At 44.4% G+C, this 17,580-nt stretch overlaps 1 protein-coding gene across 6 annotated transcripts in view; it reads left to right on the forward strand.

Moving 5' to 3' along the window:
- TLN2 (talin 2) overlaps window positions 1–17,580 on the forward strand; it is a 421,428-nt gene that overhangs the window by 129,970 nt on the left and 273,878 nt on the right. The window contains exon 1 of one of the 6 annotated variants that reach the window (XM_032342744.1): window positions 12,153–12,262. The exons of the other annotated variants lie outside the window; for them this stretch is intronic. The gene's annotated coding sequence lies outside the window, so the exon portion shown is untranslated. Of the gene's footprint in view, window positions 1–12,152; window positions 12,263–17,580 lie in introns of those variants that run through there. 6 annotated transcript variants of the gene reach the window in all.

A 17,580-nucleotide genomic window follows, 5' to 3' on the forward strand; every position in this document is an offset into this window, starting at 1 on the left:
AGCCTCTGCAGACTGTCTTTGAACCCCTGCAGAATCTATTTAGGGCCTAGGAAGAGGACAGTGTTACTCAGGGAAGAGAGAGAATGAAAAAACATTATTCAAAGGATGACTCTGGCCCTTTGTCACAGAAACCACAGGTCTCTAAGAGGATCACTGACTATTAATGAAGTCTCAGTCATTATAGATATGCATCTGGTAAGGGATGGCTTTACCTGAAAGATAGTGGTTTAAATTTTGTCAGGTAGCCCCTCCATATCTATAACCTGTTGAAAAGCATGTTCAGGTGCTGCTAATATAGCTCCTAACTGAGACATCAAAATCTGTGTGCAGACAGATCTGTCATGGCCCACACAGTGGGCGTGGAGCTTGAGTGGCCAGGGTAATATCCATTCTGTGGCTGTATTGACTTCTTTTTTGCTTGTGTGTGTGTACATGCGCATACACACACACACCCCAACACCCCACTTACTTGACCATTTGCCTTGTTCCTGTTCTCATCCTCAGTTAGAATCGTACTTGATCCTGACCTATCTCAACTGACTCATTATCTCCTAACCACTTTTGGGATGGGGCAGTCTCAATCTGTTCATTTCATGTCCCTCATTTAAATCTTACTAACCTATCCTGACACCCTCCCTTCAGGAGCCCTGGGACTACAAGTAGGGAAGGGGACATTAAAGACTTGGCAGCGATCAGAGCCTATTGTTTTGTCTGTGCCTTGGGCTGTGCCTTCATTTCTCTTATTCTGGTGTTGCCCTTAAGATGATTTCACACACATGTTTGAAAGGTATGAGACTACACTCTTTAGAACTCAGAGTTAATCTGCGGCTTCTTTGGAAGGACTTCAGTTATCTGTAGATGGGAAGGCAGCCTGATAAATTTCTGATCTTCATCCAGCTGTTACTGCCAGTCTGGTTGTGAAATGTGACAGGACCATGGCCAACTGTGTAATGTTGAAATATGTTCCATCTGAAATTCCTTTCTATCCTCTACATTGCTGTGTGAATTAAGAGGGTATGACTGGCAGTGATCAGAGGCTGAAATCACATTTTGAATTTGCCTAAAGAGGATTTGTTGGGTTTTCTGCTAGTCACAAGATACTGGGCAAGGGGCCATTTACAAGGGATTGCAGTAGTATGGAGAGCTTACATTCCAGGGCAAGACTTGGTGAAAGGGTACTAAAAGTAGAAGGTAGAATGTGGATACAACTAGTATTGAGAAAGTACTCTAGGTGGCAGCTCAGAGGAGACAAGAAAGCTATGGGCCTGGGTGTCTGCCCTCACAGATTAGGATTCCAGCCTGAGTCTACATGTCCACACAGGATATGAACAACACCGTGTAAGGGAGGAACATTTTAGGCAGGGTAATGACACGCATAAGTGTGAAGGTGGGAAAGTTTGTGGAATGTTTGGAGACCCTGTACAGGACTCTTGGAACAGTAGATTTTTGTGCTGAGAGAAAAGGGAAAGAGGAGTTTGAAAGGTAGGAGTGGGCATGTATCCTGCTGCTTTGGACAACAGAAAACCCAGCTTAGCTTAAACCGTAAGAGAGAACGCATTGGCTCAATAACAGAAAAGGCTCTTCTTTCCAGGTTGCTGGCTCGGTTCTTTAAGGTCTGCTCCCCTCTCTGTAGGTGTCTGTGTGCTCATAAGATGGCTTCCGGCAGCAACCAAGGCCACATGCTTCTCTGTTCACATGTATAACAATCCAAAAAAGACCTGAGTCCTCACTTCAGCAGCACATGCACCAATAAAGGACTTGAGCTTTGCTCTGGCTGGTCCAGTCTTAACCATCATGGCAGCCAGGGGAATGCTTTGTGCTTAGGCTTGGGTTTCTGCTCATCCCACAATTAGCGTAGAGATGAGGTTGTGCTGATCGGTTTATGCCAAGAAGGATCAACCTCTAGAGCTCAGTTTTGGGCCAACACCACCTAAGTCCTGTGGCTGCTGTATAGTGATTCCCCAAAGGAAAATCTAGAAAGGTAGAAAGGATAGGAGGCTGGAGGATAGGTTGACAATGAAAAAAAATATCAATTACAGCTTTAAATTATAGGCAGCTCTGAATTCCAGGCTCAATGATGTCCAGTTGAATCTAGACATGATTCTATAGGTAGATCCTCTTGGGCTGATGCCAGTATTTGTCGTGGTTCTTGATGGAAAAGAATGTTTTATTGTAATCTGCTCATGCCCAGAGAACTTATCTGGTGGCCAGTTTTCCTTCTTGTCCCCATCATCTGTGTTTGCTCCTCACTAGGACTGTGTATGCTCAGTAGCTGGCTCGTTCATTTGAGACTCTCCAGAGTGCCAAGCTCAAATGTCTCTGGAGAAGGACCTCTCTCTCCTGTAGGGCCCCCTGTGAGAGCTACTCCACTCATTTCAGATTGCTGTGCTGGAAGTTACTCAGTTGAGTCTACCCGTTCACATTAATCATTAAGCAAAAATTAGGTGGAATTGATGAAGTTCATGAGTGCCATTCAGAGGCAGCCCATCCGTCCATCCATGTGTTCAGTAAGTGAGTGTACCTGCTCTGTGCCAGGAGCTGTGCTGGTCACTGGGGATGAACCCAGCTGTAGCACACAGTCCCTACCCTTGAGCTCCCCATCTGATTGGGTAAGCCAGGAAATCTACAATGTTCATTTTATGTGGTGCATGTCGTAGGTAGATAGCATGCTACGGACGTTTAGAGAAATGGTATTTCTCTCCACTGGAGGTATAGCAGATGACATTTCCTAGCTTGAGTAGGATGTTTAAAATGGGTTTAGAAGTTAGGGTTAGGCAGTGTTCAGAACAGAGAGAGGAGATCGTGATAGATAAAGATACACTGACCTATTGTCAGAGAGTCAGAGGTGTTATTTGGTGGCTGGGGCTATCATTCTTTAAAAAAAAAAAAAACAAAAACAGACAAACCAGGAGATAGAATGGGAATGCAGACTCCTGACTCTTCCATCCAAGATTCTAATCTGCCAGACAGGAAAGTGGTCTGGGAATCCCATTTTCATTTCCAGCTCCTTGGGTGGTTCTGATCCTGGTGGTCTGAAGAGTACACTGTCTAGAGTGCATTGTGGGGGGTGCAGGGCTGCAAATGTAGGCTGAAGGGGAAGAGCAGAAGCCTGAGTGGCCAGAGAAGTTGCGGAAGGATGAGGGAGAATTTCAAGGTCTGAGAGTGTTCAGTAGGATCCTAGAGGAAGTTGTAGGCATCGGACAGCAAACCCACTTTAGAGCAGGAAGTAATATCTTGGGCTTATTTTTGCACCATTGAGCTAAAACATCTTTCCAGAATAAAAGACTAGTGAAATAATCACTTGGCTCTAACCTCAAGCCGCTGAGCATTCGGGTTCCAAATTTTAAGTGCAGTTCTTAGTCTGCTAGTCTGTCTATTGGGAATTACTTATCCTTGTTGTGTTAGCACAATGATTTTGTAATGCTCTTGAGTAACCTTGGAGGCCACTCTACAAATGGCTTGATTTATTATTTAAAAATAGGACTGATTCAAGACTGAATAAATGTGTAATACTGAATCCACATGGGGGGGGGCAGTGGAGGGAGGTATGCAGCATTTTTATAGGTCAGGGTGTTTGCAGGCCACATAGTCAGGGTGGGTCTCTTCTCAGAATCATTAAGACTTAGTAAGACATGGTTTTTTTTTTTTTTTTTTAAGACCTATTTGAAAGAGAAGAAAGAGATGAGCATGCTGGGGGAGGGGGAAGAGAGAGGAAGAGAGAGAATCTCAACCACTTAGCAGGAAGCCTGACATGGGTGGGGCTCAATGATGCCACAACCCTGAGCTGAAAGCAAGAGTTGGACGCTCAGCCAGCTGAGCCACCCAGGTGCTCCTTAGTAAGATCTACTAATAGTCTTCCTCACACAGGGTAGCTTTATTTACCTTCTCACAGGTTCCTGACTTTCCGTGAAAGCTGCTGGGAGTGAGCTGGGTTCTCCATATCTTGGGCACTGGACTTCTAGATGGCTTACTTCCCGTGCAGTGATGATTTTTACTCGGTGTTCAAACAGAAACAAGATTTCAGATGGGCTCTATGTTTTTCGTTATTGTTGGAATTAACCCAGTTACCATTCTAAGCTCCTTGGGAATGACTGGAAAGTCCCACTTTTCAGTACAACTTAGAAGTGCTTTGTGTCTTCCGTTGTATGTAGTAAGAATTTATTAGTTAGGGGCGCCTGGGTGGCTCAGTGGGTTAAAGCCTCTGCCTTCCGCTCGGGTCATGATCCCAGGGTCCTGGGATCGAGCCCTGCATAGAGCTCTCTGCTCAGCAGGGAGCCTGCTCCCCCCCACCCACCCACCCTCTCTGCTGTCTCTCTGCCTATTTGTGATCTCTGTCAAATAAATAAATAAAATCTTAAAAAGAAAATTCATTAGTTAAATTTGACCTTAAAAGGCCACCAAGAAACAAGGTCTGAGCTCCATCCTTGACCCTGAATGATTTGTTTTAGGCATGAAAGTGTACCTTGAGAGAAGGTGAAGGAAGTTACATGTAAAAACATGTATATTGTCGGCAGGTCCTCACGGGACTTCTCCCTACTGGCGCTGTTGACACTCTGGGCTAGATGATTGTGGTTAGAGCCTGTCTTGTGCATTGTTAGATGATCTGAGGCATCCCTGGCCCTACCCACTAGAGCCAGTTGTGAGGGTCCGCATTTGTTGGCAGATACTGCTAAATGTGCCCTCGGAGGCAAAAATCGCTGCTGGTCGGGACCCACCAAGTTAACAGACAAGGAAGCTCTTTCTGGGTATCTCTTTACTCAAGCTGTTCATTGATTTTTTTGAGAATTCCTCTGTAACTATTAAAAAGCCAAATAGTTAGTGATCAATATACACAGATTGCGTATTTGCAGATTTTGTCTACATGCTAAAATTGATGGGTAAACCTGAAATCATGAATCCAGGCGCTTTTACAGTCGGCCTTGGACACACACATGTGCCAAGAGGTAAAACATTCCAGTTGCGTCCTGCACCTGTTCCCAGCTGAGGTCAGACAAGGTGATACTTCTTGTTGTAGCTCTCTCTTGTAAACAAACGTCCTTCCCATGGCCTATTGAATGCCACATTTTTTTAGATTTTTGTGCTTTTCATTGGTGATTTTGCTTTTAAAAATGACTCCCAAATCCAGTGTAATGCTGTCTAGTGTTTGTAAGGATGAGGAGGTTGTTCTGTGCTTTACAGAGAAAATACATGTGTTAGATAAGCTTCCTTTCAGGCATGAGTTAGAGTGCTCTTGGCCGTGAGTTCAGCGTTAATGATAAATCTTTCTAGGTGTCTTCAAACAGAAATATGCATAAAACAAGGCTACGCATTGCATTGATCATTGGATGAAAATGGCTCCCAGGAACCTAGCTCTGTATTTGACCATGGAGAAAAGGTCCAGTCTTTGCCAGTTCAGGGTTAGTGGTGACTTTGTAAGAATGTAACTACTGCAGGTAGGAATCTAATGTACTAGTATGTAGCTAACTGACATTGCCAAAGCCTACATTTTAGAGATGCAATGTGGTGAATGTGTTAAGCTGGATTGCTTTTTTGGTAAAGAATGATGCAGCCACATTATCAAAAACTTAGAGAATAAATAACTGCTCAGTCAGTGGTTATCAGTATTTTTACAGCTTTGGCATACCTTGTGGGAAAGGGTTCTATCAATTTATAGTGCCACAAGCAATTTACTTTTCCATTGAATGTCCTTTTCAGTGCATCTTTGCCAGCATTATTTTTACATTTGTCGTATTTAAAAAATGACAAAATTTTGTGAAAACTCAAATCATACAGATAGTTCAAAAATAGAATGTAAAAGTTTCATTGTTATCTTCCCCCTTTTTTCTCAAGAATGTTAAAAATTTGGTATGTCATTTCAAGTCTTTTAAAAAACGCACATGAAAAGAAATGCTTTATATACCCACAATTTAACATGGAAGGGACTATTTGCTTTCTATATGCTGGTTGCGTTATGCTTTGGATACTTTATGTAATTCAGGCACAAAAATGCTTTCTCATAATTTATAATATACTTAAGTTGTCTGGAAAAACAACATAAATGTTGTTTCCCAATAGCTGTTGTTTGATTTTTGAGCTAAGTGATTATTAGCTTGCGATAAATCTCTTCTAATCTAATTTTTGTTTTTGCCCGTAACGTAAGTGACAGAACACAACCCAGAATCTGTCTTGAAATTTTATTTTCTCTCATGAGGCTTGGCAGAGGATTTCAAAGAATTGTGTTTCCTGGTAGAAAAGTAGTTAATAAATGGATGCAAATGAGTAAACATTATCCAGGATCAGTCAAGATGCTTAGTATAAAATACTACAACAGATGTTCCTGGAACGATTACAGTGTGAAGAACATATTCGTGATAGTGAGTCTGGAACCCTTGCCCTCACCGTGGCTGGAGAAAAGAGGACATGGGCGGGATGGCTGTTGATCCTCCGTGTGTCAGGCACAAAGGGACGTGTTGGAGGGGCAAGAGATTCTGCAGATGAGGTTGCCTTGACTCAGGGTAGGGAAGTGAGACCTTCTTGGGCCAGCTGTTGAGAATAGAGAGTAGAGGGAACTTTGATTGTGGTTTGAAACCCTACTTATATTAGAAAACCATAGTTTTCACTTAGGACGATTTAGAGACATGCGGTAAAAATGCTCCTGGAAAAGAAAAACTAAAACCTGAGTAGCTTTGATGGATGGCAGAGAGCTTGGGAAAATTGCAGACCTTTGAAATCAGAGGCATATTCTGTTTCTGGGATGGTGAGAGATTGTGCATCTCTAGGATTATGTGTTAATTACTTAGAAAAAGGTAAAATAAGAAGTATGACTTTATTATGGCCAGGAAGGACTGTTTTCTGGAAAGAAAGGAAAATGTGTGTATTATGCCTGAGTGTCAGTTTCTTAACCTAACAGTGAGCTAAGCCTAGAAGATTAAAGTCCATAGGATTGTTTTCCAGTAAGGGAGTGTCACTTACATGATAATTTTGCACCTCAATCCCAGATTCCACACCCCAGCAAGACTAGAGTAAGTGTGGATAAAAACTCAAGGGTTGGGCAGAAGGTGGATTTTTAAAAAAAAAAACAAAAAACTATTTTATAAAGCATTAGCTATGAAAAAAAAATCACAATTTAAATGTCGTCCTATTAAAAAACAAAACAACCCCAAACCAAAAAACCCTTCCCATTTGGAAATTACAAGGTCTCTTCCCTGTGAGATTCTTAGTTTACCCTTGGGATGATACTTTTTGTTGACTGTTGCAGGCATTCAGATAATCATCAAAAACCTAGAGGCACGCCCTTTGAAGTACATAGTTTCTCTTTCAGAACATCTATGGGAGAGGCACTAAGGAGAATGTTTAAAGTAAAATATTTCAGATAATTGTCCACATTCCTCAGACTTTTATTCCTGAAAAATGGCAAGCAAACTCTATGGCTTTACTCATTTTTAATTTGAATATTTATGGAAGGCTGAGTTGAAGTGTGCCTTTAAATTAACCTTTTTTGGGTAAAGTTCTCTTAAAAAGGTCATTAACCATATTTGGGTTAACTAGTTAGGACAAATTTAAACATTATATGATGCTTTAGGGTAAAAAAAAGCAATGAAGCTAATTTAATTCCCTCCTCAAAATGTCCTTTGTAAGTAGTGTCTTTGTCACCTATCTTAGTGTTTATAGAACAGAAGCTTTAACTGTGGTGTTCCTACATCAGTGAACTTTTATCTTATGGGCTTTGTAAATAAAATTGTATTCTCCATATTTTCTGGTTTAATAGGTTTTTTTTTTTTTTTGTCTTTTTGTTGTTTTGTTTTGTTCTTACGTTTATATCCCTTATCTACCTAACATTTGTTTTTGTGCCTCATAGAGGGAAAGTGATAACTTCGTTTTCATTTTGGGGGATATTTACTTTTGTGCATATATACTTTTCCAGAATGTATCAAATAGTTGTCTCTTTCCGTACTGGAAAAATATATAATAGTTTGCTCTTCAGTACTTACTCTAAATGATACATTGATTGTATCCTAAATATTCATATGTTTGCTTACTATTCTGTCTACCCTAGTAAATGGTCTATTTCTGTGGTAACAGTTTTTTAGTTACTGTAACTTTACAGTATATTTATTTAGCTTTGTTAGGATAGGTCTCCCTTCATTGTTCTTTCTTCAAAACGTTTTTCAGTCATGCTGAATCTTTCTCTCTTCCAGCTCAACTTTAGAATCAGATTTATAAACTCTACAGAATATCCTGTTGCAATGCGGGTTGCATTGTGTTGACTTTAAAAACTGTGACGAAAGGAGAATTGCCATTGTACGAAATTGGGTCTTCTTGTGTGGGCACTGGTAGTGCCATTACTTGTATCTTCTGTATTATTCAGTAAAACTGAAAGTAAGACTGATTCGACATATATATGGGTAAGTTAATTTCTAGGTATTTTCTCTTTCCCCACCCCTCCTTCCTTTTATACTTTGTTGATATGACTGGAATTTTTTTTTGTTTTTAAGATTTTATTTTTTAAGTAATCTCTACTGCCAACATGGGGCTCTAACTCACAACCCTGAGATCAAGAACCACACGCTCTATGGTCTGAGCCAACCAGGTAGCCTTGGAATTTTTTGTTTTCTAAATGACATTCTTCATCTAGTTATTCTTTCTGACTATCTCCAGTCCACTTAGATTCTAGGCAAATAGACATTTCATTTACAAAAATAAAATATATAAAAAATAAAAATTACTGCCTTTTCTTAACATTTTCTTTGATTTCTCTGGGTTAGAGGTTGAAGTAAAGTTTTAAATAGTTAATAGCAGGCATCCTTGTCACTGTCCTGATTTTAATGGGACTTGAAATTCACTATTTATTGGTTCATTTCCATACATTTCTGATTTGCTTTTCTGTATAGGAAACTATTTGCTATTTATAAGAAAGTATTAAATTAAAAATAACCAGGGTAGATGTTTAAGTTACTGGTTGTTTCCCAAAGAACATGGCAATGATGGGGGATATGCCACACACAGAAAAAGTGTTCATGATTTCTTACGGTTCTACTTGGTTTTTCCTCAAAGAAATTCACGATGTGTAGGAGCATGTTGGGGCATCTGAGGACTCCCTAGAACACAGGACCTCTGCAGGAATCCTAGGAGCACACTCTGAGCAAGAGTGATGTAAATGAACCGGTTGGCCTGATTTTTTCTGAAGGAGACTCTGGGTGGAGTACAGTGATTGAGCCAGTGGTGGTAACCCAGACTGGGGTAGAGTCGTGGGCTCTGGCAGTCCGGTTTTCCTTAGGCAGATGGAGGCACATTCTAGGTGTGCCCTGTGAACACATGAATAGGGTTGAAATTCAGAAAACCCTTACCTAGTAGGTAGAAGGAAAGGGACATTGGGAGCAGAGAACTTACAGATGTAAAGAACCAAATGTTAAAAGGGGAAGAGAGTAACATACAAGATGTGAGATGTGATGCCTCAGGGCTCTGGCACTTTCCTGGTTGGGTGGGGGTGGGGGTGGGGGGGTCCTTATCTGTGTTGCCAGAAGTTGGGCTGGCAGAATTAAAGTCACAGGCTCATAATGTAAGCTCAAGCCCTTTCTTGTTAGGAGACTGTACTGTAAATACTTCTATTAGGTAAATTTTAAATTGCCATGTGTGCCTGAAAGCTGTAAGTCCTTAACATTTAAAAGAGCGGTTTTCCAACTGTGATTCCTGGAGCTCTGTGTGTGCCGTGGCGGCCCCTCGGGAGCCCACAGGACCCCGAGACCCCCATTCCCCCATTTCAACCAGAGCAGCTCTGCTTTCATGCATCTACATTGCTTATCAGGTTTCTGAGTAAAGTAACATTAGAAGACAAAACTTCGCTGCTTAAAAGAAAAAGAAAATCTGAAAGCCATCATTGAATAATTCATTTGAGTAATTAAAACCATGTTTGTGTAGTAATACCAATCTTGCCTATGTTAACTACTGGCATTTTATGTTTGGAGTTGCATTTCTCAAGGAAGATTTCCTTGCCGATGTGATGTAGGAAGGATTTCTTTTTTACATAGACTTGGTAGTGGTTAGGGTGTGTAGGCACGTGATTGGGTCCTTTGTGTCCGTGTCTGATAATGGTAGGCTGCTTAAGGATCTGCTTGTGTTGTATCTTTTTCATCGCACCCCCATCCCCCTCCCCCATCCCTGAACATCCACCACACGGGTTCTGGATGTAGCTCCTGATTCTATGCAGACTGCTGTGGATGGACAGTCCCCTCCCCCTTCTGCCAACGATGTGAGCCGCAAGGTGGGCCAGGAGAAGCTCAGAGGCACAGCTTTGACAACAGCCTGACTTGGCTCTCGTGTTTCCGGGTGCAGGGACTTATATAAGAGAGCTCTAAGTAGCCGCCTTTGGGGATTGCTGGATTTTAGTAGGATCACCAAAAATCAAAGCAGTCCGGCTTGCCAGCAGAGCCTCTCCCAGTTCTGCGTGGGCTACAGTCTAAGGAACTGAGGCCAGCGGATGTGGACTGAGCCCAGAGGAATTGTGGTGATGAAGCCTGGCTTCACAGAGGGATTAGTAATGTCCTCACTGTTCACCTACACCCTTCCTACTCCTCAAATTGTAGTCCTTTGCCTTCTGAGGAGCTCCCCCTGGCAAATCTGGTCCAAAGTGAGCTTTGCTGTCCATTGTTCAGCGAGACACTATTCTATCGTGAACAGCCATGCTGCCATCGTTTGCAGTCACACACTAAGGATTTTTATCTGCTGTACCAGCTCTGAGATAGTACTGTTGTCACAGCACCAGACCTAGATCAAGTGCTTGTTTTAGGCAAGGATGTTTGGTGGTGATAGAAACCCATTCACCAATTTGATAAACAGGAAAGGTTTCTGTGTGTTTTGAAGATCTCCCAGGATGGGAAATGAAGAGCACTGGGGTTCATGGGAATTGGACTGAGCCCATCAAAGTGCTCTCTTGGGCTCCTAGTTCCTGTCTTGGGGTGTCCTTTATCCCCTTGATGGCCAGATGAACTTGTGAGGTCGTGATTGCCTGTTTGTCCTCTATGGCTACCCAGCCCCAGGTTTTCTGACTTCCTCATCTTCCAGCCTCCCAGCTAGAGTTCAACTGGGCTTGGAGTTACTGGGGAAAATCCCATTGGCCAAAACTGGCCCCTTTGAACTGAAGTCACAAGAGCATGAGGTCCCTGGCCTGACCACTGAAATGCTTCCTTAGAGTCAGAGCTCCAGCCCCCCCCCCCCCCGCCCCCGCCCCCCCCCCCCCCCCCCCGCAGCTTTGGTAAAGGCAAGAGGAGACCCATGGTAGTCCCAAGCTGCCCCCTTCAGGTTATACAGACCCAAAACAGGTCTCTTCCATGGCTCAAGCACTTACTAAACAATGAAGTGATTTATCCTTTTTCCCAACTTTTATCTCAGTGCTTTGAAATGAAATTTTCCTATAACCTGTCTTTCATTGTATGAATGAACCTTTCTGGATTGTGTTTCCCAGGGGTCTGGTGGGGGACCCTGGCCCCGTTGCTCAGCCCTTGGACTTGGAGGCCGGGTGAATTGCGTAACAGAGGCTGGATAGAGTCACAGCTTTGTCATTCCTGTGGGGAGGCCAAGTGCAGGGCAGCCCCACCAAGAACAGCATTTCCAAAGATGGAGTGATGGAGCTTGGAGGCCTCCTTATCCCCTTCCTGCTGGCTGATTGTGGGGACAGCAGCCCGGACTCCAGGGCCAGGACCCAGTGCGTGGCTGTGGACATAACCTGGGAGTGCTTCCCTGGACTAGCATGGCTTGTTCCAGAGAGGAAATACAATTTGCTCTTCCATTTGTACAAAATGTCCCTGCTTCCCACTCTTCTCCAGAGCAGGAAATGAAAAAGAAGTCCTCACTCTAAAACGAGAGAAGAAAAGAACTAGCTAGCCCGATTCTCGCACAGGACTGTTTGTCCCTGTGCCCCGCACTGTGGTTCATCAGACCCATGTGTTGTTTTTGAATGGCGGGAATAATAGGACTTACACCTAATCAAGGAAGAGAATTCCAAACAAAAGCTTGGGTGGGGTTTCCTGGGCAGGAGTGTGATATTGTAATAAATGGGAAACAGTTCTGCAGTCCAATCTCTGGTCTGATTATACAAATTATAGCAGGGGGCCCAGTTCTCCAAGGAATGTAACACACCCCACAGAGGCCCCTCCTCGGTGGGTGTGTCTGCATTTCCTCCAGCGCCCTCCTCAGCCGTTAATGCTTTCGCCAGAGGAGCCCAGAGCCTCCTGAGGAATAATTAGGATGCCTTCATTAGGGTCTCTGCTATGGGACCATTTTACAGGTGAGTTTGCCTTATGTTAAATCCCTTTAGGGAGTCTGGTGGCTAAATTCTCCTCTCTTTCCCTGCGTTACTGAACAAAGAGTGCATACAAGACTCTGATTATCCAATAACAATGGCCAACATTTCCAAGCACTGATGAGCCAGGCACTTGATCCGGACAGAGTAGAGGAAAATGTTGGAATAAAAAGTCTCTTTGCTTGCAAAAGGGGACATCGATTTCTGTGACTGTGTCTGGAGGCCTGCTGCGCTCCTCTGTCTTCAGATCACCACTCCTTGTTCATGTTCTAGAATATTCCTGACCCCCGGGCTCAGCCTTGGTGAGCTGCTTGAGAGTTCCCTCATGTGCCAGGTTCCTGTTCCTTCAGGAATGCTGTCTTTGTTAATCTCACTGGTGGCCCTTCCCCCCTATACTCTTGCTTCTCAATCTTCAGAAGCAAACATTCTGTCCCTTGAGAAAGCTCCCCGGCTTGTCCCTCCTGTCCTGAGCCCCCCAGTCTGTTACATGCCCCAGAGCAGCCTGGCTTACCTATTTTTTCTTCTTTTTTAGTTTTTTAGTTCTTACTGATGAAGTTCTAGAATCTAGGTGAGGTTCGTTGGGCTGAGGTCCGGAGCCGGTGACCAAGAAAGAATTCTTGAGACATCTTTGGTAAAAAATGGTGGTTTATTAAAGCACGGGGACAGGACCCGTGGCCAGGTAGAGCTGCTGCCCTGGGTTGTGAGGGGTGGCAGGTTATGTACCCTGCAGTTGGGGGAAGGTGAGGGGAAGGGAGGTTTCAACGGAGTTTTCATATGCTAAAGAGGGCCTACAAGGTGCCAGGATGTCAGAGGCCTACCGAGGCCTTGCCCTTGCCCTTGCGACTTGATCAATGTTGTCTTTAGCCCAGCCATTAACATTAAGATAGTTGGGAGACTTTTTGGTGGGGTGTCACAATCCTGCTATCAATCGTCTTTGTTAATGAGATTTAGGACATTTGTAAGCCAAGGGAGACTCCTGTCTAGCAGGATTGTGAGCTCTGCAAGTTAACTATTTGCTTATTGTTCATGGCAGTCAGGGCTGCCTGAGGGATGCTACACATAGGACTGAGGGGGAGCGGATGGAGAGGGGGTGCAAGGCGCCACTTTTGCTTTGTCTTCAGCCAGCCTCGTGCTCCCTCATCATTACCACCCACTGTCAGATGAAGGTTTTAGTACTTCTTCTTAAATCACCACATCCTGGAGACCAAGGGCTGTCTTGGGTTAATCTTCATTCAAGTTGTTGATACCTGGCATATAGTAGGTGCCAGGTATCAGAATGGTTTGAAGCTATTTTCTCTTAGCACGTATGTTTGAGGTTTTTTGTTTTTTGTTTTTAAATCTGGAGCCAATTTATGGCCCATATCAGGTAAATATGTTGCTGTAATATTACAGGCTTGTCGGCTTGGGATCTAAGATTGTTTTTCTCTAAACCATTTTGGTTCGTCTTACCCCTATGTCTTGCTGTCTTATCTGATTAGCTGGATGCTGGCGGCAGAGTCATGAGACGGCAGGGCGAGGCTGAGATTGGCCTGACTCTGTGTCTAGGTTGTGACCCTCCTCTTTAATTTGGGATTTCTTAGAGCCACAGCAGGTTAGTGAAGATGGAATGCATTTAACAGAGGTGTGGTGCCTGGCCCGTGTGTCCCTCTGACTGCACCTTCTCACCCTCCCACATTAGGCCCATTGGCCCTTGTCCCCCGTTGCTGTGCCTTAGGCGTGGTTTCTGTCAGCCTTTCAGAGTCTGTCCAGCCTACCTGCTCCCTTGGGAACCCTTCTGTGGTTCCCTGAGGATGTGTGTACCCCAGAGATATCACAACTAGAACCCCCCGGTGGAACACTTTGGATGAACACCCCAGTGTGCATCCCATTTTATTGACCTCATTTGTTGGTAGGTCTCCCCTCTCCCATCACTGGGGCACTCATTCCACAGCGAAGCCCTGGCCTTATTTCTTTCCATATTTCCCAGTGCCTAGCTTGGGCCACACACGTCATTTCTACTTGGTGGGCCATTAAATGAATCCCTAGGCAACTTTTAATTAAAAACAACAAAAACCAATAAAACAGAAAAAAACCCCAACAACAGGGTGCATCTCCTCAGTGGCAGTGTTTCAACTTCTGAAATTATTGCACATGTCCTGACATCGTCTAGGGTTGGAGCTTTAAGCAGTGCGAGTCCTAGTTTACCTGTGAGGGAGGGAGACTAAGAGGCTCAAACACTGTAGCCACACGTCTTGTATGAGGCAAGTTGGGGACAGACTTGGTCCTTCAGAGGCCTTGTCTGGGCTCTTCCCCGTATAGGATGCACCCCTGTAAACTTGATGAGATACATTTGGTGGGTCAGCCAGCCCAGGTTTCTAGTTTCCACATGGGTTTGGGAGGCTGGTCTCACAGGGAACAGGAGGGGCCCTCAGAATCCTCCCTGGGCAGGTCCGAGTGGGCCTGTTCCTGTGGTGGTGGTGATGCTCGTTTCCATCTAGAAATGACCAAGATTTTCGACCTGGAAAAGGAATTTCTGTTGGCACTGTAGGTTAGACCCTCCTGCACTTTTATCCCTTGCAGATTTTATCACAGATCCTGCTTCTGGGTTGTTTCTCCCGAGCACATTAGTTTTATTGTGCTATGTAAGATGCAGCTTGCCTCCCACTGGCTAATACCTGCTCTGTGCAGTGCTTACGGATACCCCCTTTGTTGCCTGTGCAAATAGCCCTAGGAGGGGAGAGAGGTGGTGGGGGGTGTGTGCTAATGCCTGTGTGTCCACTCGTTAGGCATTGAGGAGCCACAGCCCCACACTAGCTGTTAGGGAGTGCTGAGACCCTGTGGGTCTGCCTTGCTAACACTCAGGGCTTTCCAAACTTTCCACTGACTTGGCAGGGTGAGCCAAGTTCCTAACTAATTTGAGGAGCGTTAACAATACTCATTGGGTATAGAAAAGATTTCATGAGTTTCGAATAGTGGAAAGTTACCTCATTTAGAGAATTCTAGGGAAAATTTGAAAATAGGAAAGCATTTACATAATAAATTGTGCTGGATGACAGATGATGTCCCTAAAAGAGCTTTTTGAAACACGATCTGTGACATCATTGCCCAATAGCCGGTTTTTAAGGGATCTGTGCTAATGGATATTTAAGAGCAACAATTAACATACAACTTAATGAAGTGCCTCTGATCAGTTGCTTGGTGGGGGGCACTGTCTGGCAACAGTTGGACCCTTAAATTCCTTGCATAGCCATGTTAATCTGAATGAATTGAAACTTGTTTGGATGACCCTCGTTTTGCCAGGCAGACCATTTAAACGCTGAATATGGGAGGGTTAGCCCACATAAAGGATCAGTGCACACTAAAACCGCTCTGCAGCTCAAATCTGCAAGAATCGGAATGTGCCCTGTGTGGGGCAGTCGTGGCCACCTTTACAGAAGAGCAGCGTGTGTTCTTCTGCCCACAAGAAGCTTAGCATCCGCGGCAGAGACCAGACAAACTGGCTCTTGGCCCCAGCAGAGTCTCGTCCAGTCCCGGGCTTTGGAGTCAGCCAGCCCTTATTCTTTCCTGCCTGTAAGTGAGGGCGCTCCTTGACCTGCTTAAGCCCCAGTTGCCTTTGTGAAAGGAGAGTGATGACCAGAGCCCCCTCTCCAGGATATGGGGAGGGCAGGGGAGAGGACATGTACACGCTCTTAGGTGTCAGTGATCATTGCTGACCTGGTGTGGCTGTTGCTGTTAAGATGGCAAGGAAATAAGTAGAGATGCCAAATGTTTTATGAGGCCAGGCGTGCGTTCCTTGAAAACAGGTGGGAACGGGTGACCCCTGGTAAGGTGTAAGAGAGCAGGAGGGGCAGGCTGCCAGGGAAAGGGTTAGCAAGGAGGCTACAGGTAATGAGATGTACAAGGCTTCTCTGTTCATCCCTTCAGCAAACACTGATGGAACCCTAGGATCTGCCAGAGACTTTGTTAGGCACCGGGTTTACCGGAGTGACTCATGGAAAGATGAAATCCCATGCCCTGTTGGAACCTCCTTCCCAGTGTGGGAGAGGAGGCGGGAAGCACACACACCTGCATGTGTAGAAGCACTGAGGGGGAGGGTGTGAGGCAGATGCTGGGAACATGAAGGAAGGAAAGGTGCCAGAAGGGGAGTGCACGGGAAAAGGGAAGCGGCCCTGGAGGCTGAGGAGGGAGGACAGTGCCCGTTAGCCAGGAGCCCTGTGCTAGTCACTCCGGAGGACTCAGCCACCATAGGAGTTGGTTGGTTGGTTTTACATGAAGCTCATTTTTTCTCAACTCTAAATGCGATGCATGTTCATTTTAGAAAATGCACGAAAAATATTAAAAGGTAAAAGAGAAGGAAAAACCCTTGGCTCCACTCCACTCCAGAGAAAACTGTGTTTTGACGAACTTCCTGTCTTGTTTTCCCTGATGGGATTGGTTGGTTTGTTTATTTCTTGGGTTGACACAGTTGGGGTCATGCTACAAGGACATGCTTTTGTTTGCTTTTGTTTTCTCCACTTCTTATGGAGCATGCAGTTTCTCAGGTTCTCATAAACAGTATTTTTCTTTTTCTTTTTTTTTTTTTTAAGATTTTATTTATTTATTTGACAGAGAATGAGAGAGAGAGAGAGAGATCACAGTAGGCAGAGAGGCAGGCAGAGAGGAGGAAGCAGGCTCTGCCCTGAGCAGAGAGCCCAGTGCGGGGCTCGATCCCAGGACCCTGGGATCATGACCTGAGCCGAAGGCAGAGGCTTTAACCCACTGAGCCACCCAGGCGCCCCATAAACAGTATTTTTCTGGCTGTGTCATACCCAGTTGAGAAAATACAACAGCTTTAACTTCGCATCTTCTTTGGATCATAAAGTTGTGTTCAAGATCTTCCTAGCATGAAGAATGAATGTTGAGCATGTTTATATTTGAAAGCACTTCTGTATCTAAGATTAGTCTGTGGGAATGGATCTCCCTACCTTGCTGTTACTGCTGATTTCAGGGACTTGGCATTGTAACGATGTCTGAAACACATTGTCAAAGTATTTCCCTTGGAGGTAGCACCTGGGGGAGAGCTGTAAACCTTTGAGTCTTAGAGATTCAGTGGAAACTGTTTGGGAGCGGGGGTGGGTGGATTTGGGCTGAAAGAGGTTGGAGTGGTTAACAGAGAATGCCTCCCCTGGGGTGGTGATATTTCTGACAAAGAGTGGCAGGATCTTGCTTGAATACTGTGAGCCTTTATAGGGGATCATAAACTCTGACAAACCTCTGAGCTGGTTTGTAGCTGAAGAGGACAGTTTGGTTTAAGAGCTCTGGAATTCCCTCTTGTCCTCTGTAGT

The sequence above is a fragment of the Mustela erminea genome, chromosome 5 (assembly GCF_009829155.1).
Source record: "Mustela erminea isolate mMusErm1 chromosome 5, mMusErm1.Pri, whole genome shotgun sequence".
NCBI classification, from domain to species: Eukaryota; Metazoa; Chordata; class Mammalia; order Carnivora; family Mustelidae; genus Mustela; species Mustela erminea.